The sequence below is a fragment of the Schistocerca cancellata genome, chromosome 3, assembly GCF_023864275.1.
Source record: "Schistocerca cancellata isolate TAMUIC-IGC-003103 chromosome 3, iqSchCanc2.1, whole genome shotgun sequence".
NCBI lineage: Eukaryota > Metazoa > Arthropoda > Insecta > Orthoptera > Acrididae > Schistocerca > Schistocerca cancellata.
The window spans coordinates 227,881,922-227,887,921 of NC_064628.1; positions in this window are offsets into that span (position 1 = coordinate 227,881,922).

Here is a 6,000-nt window from a genome sequence, read left to right on the forward strand (position 1 = left end):
AAAAAAAAAAAAAAAAAAAAAAAAAAAACTAATTTCTGAATTATGTTCCATAAATTCTAGGAATTTGTCAAGTCCCTGAGATAGCCTTGACGAGGCATCTGCAGTTACATTTTGTCTGCCCTCAGTATATACAATCTCGAAGTAGAACTCTTTCTAATATGAGCACCACCTGGCTATTCTCCAGTGTAACAGTTTGCAAGTTACAAGGAAGAACACAATAAACTATAGCATGTCTACCCCACAGACAGTATTCAAACTTTTTAAACGTCCTTATTACCGGAAGAGCCTTGAATTCTGTTACAGAATGTGGCCATTCAGACTCGGATAATGCTTAACTAATGAATCTAATCACCTTGGGGATAAGCTCCTCAGCCTCATCAGTGATCTGGAATGCTAAAGCACACAGCTGTTGCGTGGACGCATCAGTATGTAAACAGAAATCTTAAGCCATATCAGGATGGTGTAAAATATTGGCAGTCAATAGGGTTTCCCTTATACTATCACAATCAGCCTGACACTGGTCAGTCCTTATCCATGGGTGGTTTTCTGTTAGGAGATTTAACAAGGCATCACTATTTGAAAAATTTTTTGGGCACAAATTTTATAAAAAATGATACTAGGCCTAGATATGCCTTTAGCTGCCCCTTATTCCTAGGTACATGACAGTGTTTGTTTGCGTGAAGTTTCTGTGGGTTTGGGAGTATACCTTGTGGAGATTTTATGTGGCCAAGGAATTTAACTTTTTTCCTTACCAAAATGGGATGTCATTAGATTAGCTGTGACTCCAAACTCAGAAAACCAGTGTAGAACTTGCATTAACAGCCTTAGATGTTCTGCTCAGTGAGGGTGGCTATTTGCAGATCATTGACATAAACAATGAACCTGCTAAATAATTCAGGCCCCAGAATGCAATCCAGGGAGGAAATGAACGTGCCTGTGCTTACATTCAGGCCGAATGGTAAGATGCAGAATTCTTAACTTCTGCCCCTCCACTCAAAGGCTGTATATTGTCAGCTATCCTCATGTAATGCGATCTGCCAGTATGAGAGTCCAAGATCTATTATTGTGAGATATTTGACATTACAGAATTTTAATAACTGTTCCCCTCGGTTGTCAGGGCACATCCTAACTGTTACAGTAACTTTATTTGTCCCTTGGGCATCAAAGATGGGGTTGACACTACCATCTGGCTTACCAATAGCCAAAATAGGTCTACAGTGTAGGGAGAAACAAGGCTATATAATTTTCCATTCTTATCATGCCATTAATTTCGTTTTTCACTGCCTCCTCCTTCGCCCATGGAATGGAATATGAAGAGAAACAGGAAGTTTCATAGGTGTACATCACGATTTTATATTCACATCCTTTTATTATGTGAGGGCATCTTCCAAAAACATGCGTGTCTATCAGTTCCTGAAGCTCCTCTTTTTTGTCTATGGCCAAACATGCAGAATCACTTCACTTGTTGTGTACGATGTTAGGATCTACGTCCTCTTCTGGTAGCTGTTCAACCCCTTGTATATTTCAAAATATAACAGCTGGATAAAATAATTGTACATAGATATTTGAGATGTGCTCTTGTTTATTTTCATTCAAGTTTCTTGTAACCAAGTCTACTGAGAATCATTGGTAATTTATTGTAAAATGGCATTTACCTTTTCCTATATCAATTTGTGCTTGATATTTCCTAAAAATGTCCATACCAATATGGCAATTTACTATGAATTTCACAACTGCTACAAAATATATTGTAAAGAAAAACTATCAGGTTTAACAGGGGTTGCTTGCAGTTTGGCTCCCTTAGACTAGCTTCCAGCTGCTGCGTCTATTTTGCAGTTCTGAAATGGAAGTGTTGGTAAGCACTCTCACTTTTGCAACCCCTTCCATTGGTTTAATTAGCTTTATGCCCCATCCCCTCCATTGGTCATCAAATGGGGACCTATCAAGACTTGTTTAAGTTTTCCTGACTAACCAGGGTACTGACCTCTTGACGTGAGGTAATGTCAACCAAGTGCACTTTGTGTTCTGGTTCCTCCAATTGGTGTCTTGTGCAGCTCTTTATTTGAAATCTTGATGGCCTTGTCCACAATTTGAAACATAATTGTGGTTTGTTGACTATAAGCAGCTGCTGGCAGACTGTTTGATACTATGCTTTTTGCCCATGCCAACTGCCACACAGGTTATTATTGTTGCTAGTTGGTAGTGCATCGTGCACCTGCTGGCTGTATGCTCTCTGATAAGCATAGCCCAATTGGTTAGAATTTTGTCTTCGATTGTTCCTGTAACCTTGTTTGTATTTTTGGCATTTCCCATTGCCAAAGTGGTTCCTATTACCATTGTTGCAAGGTGGGTATGGTTGCCAACTGTGTTAGTTATTGTTACCATTTCCATCTTGCTGTTTCCTTAATCTTGGGAGCTCAACTTGTGCATTGACATTTTGTGTTTGCACTGGCCCTTTCTCATAAATAAAGGTGGACTGGGAGAGTAAGGCCATTCACTATTGTAAAAAAATGGAACACCTAAACCCATCCTTATGTTGTCAATTATAATGTAGCTACCATTTTCAGTGCTTCATTGCACCATATTTAGGCCTTGCTGATGCTGAAGGAATTATCACAGTCCATATAAACGATGCATCAGTGGTCAACAGTTGGTTTACATAGGCCATATGTTGGCCACTTATGCATCATATAGATGGATTGCGATAAACCCTCCAGCATCAACTAAGGTTTGAAGATGGTACATTGAAGCCTCAAAACTGGTAGCTACACAATAAATGACGACATAATGGCAGCTGTAGGTGTTTCATTTTCTTACAAAAAGTACTCTGTCATGTTCTGGAATGGTAATTAATCTTCCACAAATGTGGGCAGGTAGATGGCTTTTCAAAATCTTTTACACATTCACATGGGGGATTGGATTCGTCCAGCATTGAGTTTTATTCAAATATTTCCCAAAGTATTTTCTTAGCCCTCCATGTTTGCTACTGAATGGTGACGGATTAAAAATTTAATGGTGCAACCTCTCCCCTACCGCAGCAGACCAAAATTTATCCAAAAATATTCTCTAGAACTGTTCATAAGTGTGGCATTTTTCTGCCATGCTCATGGCCCATAGCAAGACATCGCATTGCATGCATCCTACAACAAAGTGGTTCTGTTGTGTCTCTTTCTAATTTCTAGGCAACACATTACAAAAGGCCCATATGAGCACCACTGGGTTCATTCTTTGACCTTACGATGAAAAAATAGGGAACTATCTATGCCGTAATAAATCTTCATCTGCTAATAAGGTGGAAAGACACGCAACACTGCCTGTTGCCAGTGTGGCATTGTTTTGGTACAAGGGATTATATTCTGAGAATGGCAGCATGACAGGTATAGTAGTCAGCAGTGCCTGCTGCATCTTGTAACTCCTATCTACTTCATCTGATGGGCTTGTAACAAACTGCAGATAGGTACTACAATTATCTGTCCGGTCTAATGGCACTTGACTGCTTGGCGTCAGATTTTCTTTTTTAGCTTTTGCAGAATTGATTAGGCTACTCCGCAACTTTTCCTCCACTGTTTCAATGCCTGAATCTATCCTAGACAATAGTTCATTCTCTTTTTCCTTCATCACCCCTTCAACTACTTCATGTAAGTTCTGTGTTCCTGAAGTACTGTTTGTGGAAGGGTACTACCTTGGTCTAGCATGCCTGCTTCAGCCGTATCCTTAATTCTCTTACATCTTTGTTATGTCTTTCCTGCTTCTTTTGCACATACTGGATGTTTAAATTTAAATTATCTAGTTGCAATGACAATTCCTGTACCTCTTTTGGGAAACCTTTGCATTCTGACTCAACTCATTTACAGCACGTGTCACAGTGTCCAAATTCTTACATATTTGCGATTGTACCTGTATCATTGTATTTAGTACATCACTTACACCTTTTAACTTACTTCCCAATTGTCCTTGTACCTTGTCTATCAAAGACACTCTTTGATTAAAGTCATTTATATCCTATGAGAAACTCTGCTTTTAATTCCTTTTTGATGTTTACAAGTTTACCCATTAATTCATTAGACAAGTCAACATGTAAATTCCAAATAAGACCCTTGAACTGCAATGTTAAACAAAGACCATCAAATGTTTGCTTTTGTTCCTTTGTAAGATCATTTTTTAAATCATTGAATTTTTGTGTTTGTGTATTGAATTTTGCATCAAAGTATCTTGTTCTCTCTTGCATTAATTGTGTCATATCGGGGTACTGGGTGTGCCCATCATGTTTCATTCAGTTATGTTCCCATTAGGTGTCTGTCTCCCAGGGGAAGTATAATTTAAAGAATCTCTGCTATCGCGCCTTTCATTCTCACCATGGAAGAAAATTCTTACCATTTCATCTACTGTAATCGTCATAGCATTACGAATTACAGCATTACTGTCGTCTTGTGTCCATAACATTTGAAGGATATAGTTGGCTGTCATCAAAGCAACTGACGTTTTCAACTTCACTGTCATTTCTTGTTGTCTGTATTGGCGACATCTTGTGTCTGCATGTTCGCTAATGGACTACCAACAATGGAGCTACCTGATGTACTTATTTTTTCTACTTTCAATAAAACAATTGAACAGCTGAAAATTGTGGAATAAAATGTCCTTTTTGTAATTGTGATGATGCCACTTCACAACCTAACCTGTAGTGCATCACTGACATATACTAAACTTCTTGTTAGCATGACCTAACTGGACACACACTTCTCAACATCAGAATAATTTCTTAACATAAATATCTGTCTTTTTGAAAAGATTGCTTCAAATTGGGGTGTAAATTGGAAAAGGTGGTATGAGTGCTTTTGCAAGAAGCCCTACTTAGTGCAGTTTACTTAGTGCAGTTATGAAAGCGATATGTCATAAACTTTCCCACCTTCAAGTCGCTCTTTTTAGTCTTCTCAATATTAATTCTTCAGTTAATCTTTTCTGGTTTATACATACGATGCATCTGCCTTCCTCTGTTATGATGGTAATTATATACCAACCATGAGACCAAAAAAAGACCACGACAATATACACAAAGATTTTAAAATATACAATTATGTAACATTTAAACAAGAGCCTGGTCCTTTCTCTCCATGGCCCTACCCAAGGGGCAGTCGTCATTGCATAAAAATACAGTTAATTTGGCGAGAGAGAAAGTTATTATGATAGTATCGGACTTCAGTCTTCCACAACATGAACTCAAAATGATTAGTCTTGAAAGTTCTCTTCTTATTAATGATAATTATCTCTTTTCTCTCATAGAACGACAATGTTGATGATGATGCAGTGGTCGTCTTCTTGAGGATTATTCCCATGCACCCAAAGATTTGCTGCCATGGTTCATGATGCATGCAGAGGCGGACAAGTGTACTTAAAGCTTATAGAAATAAAATATTTTTCTTTCATGAGCTATGCATTTTTAGTTGTTAGATACTTAGAAAACAAATATACGTCCATAGACCACAGCGGACAAGAATGGAAGAGCTGTGTTACAAGCATTAAAACAAGAGTGGTGGTGTAACAGATCTGAAGGTACATGTTTTTAATTCTTCCATTGCCCTTCTGGAGTACATTAATGTGGCATAATATGAATTAAAATATCTTTGGTGCATTCAACTGGTGCCTGTATGAATTGCTCTATGCAGATAAACCTTATAGATACCCACACAGTTTCCATTATACAGATTGTTATGACTCATTCAGAAGCTGGTATTGCACTTAATCTCATATAATGACTAGCAAAAAATGCTGCTGTCAGAACACAAAAAGGGCAAATGTGTTTCTCTTTAAAAGGCAGGACAGAAAAGTGGGGAACCAGCTACCTTAATTCACATTCCACCTTCCTCACCAAAAATTTTGGCATGCGGACATATTCACGCTCTGTTAAACGAGAACATTCCAAATCCCTTAAAGTATCTATGTCTCACTGTCTCTTTTTATGCTCTTTGGTTTACAGTATATCCCAGTGCAATTGTCTCCTCC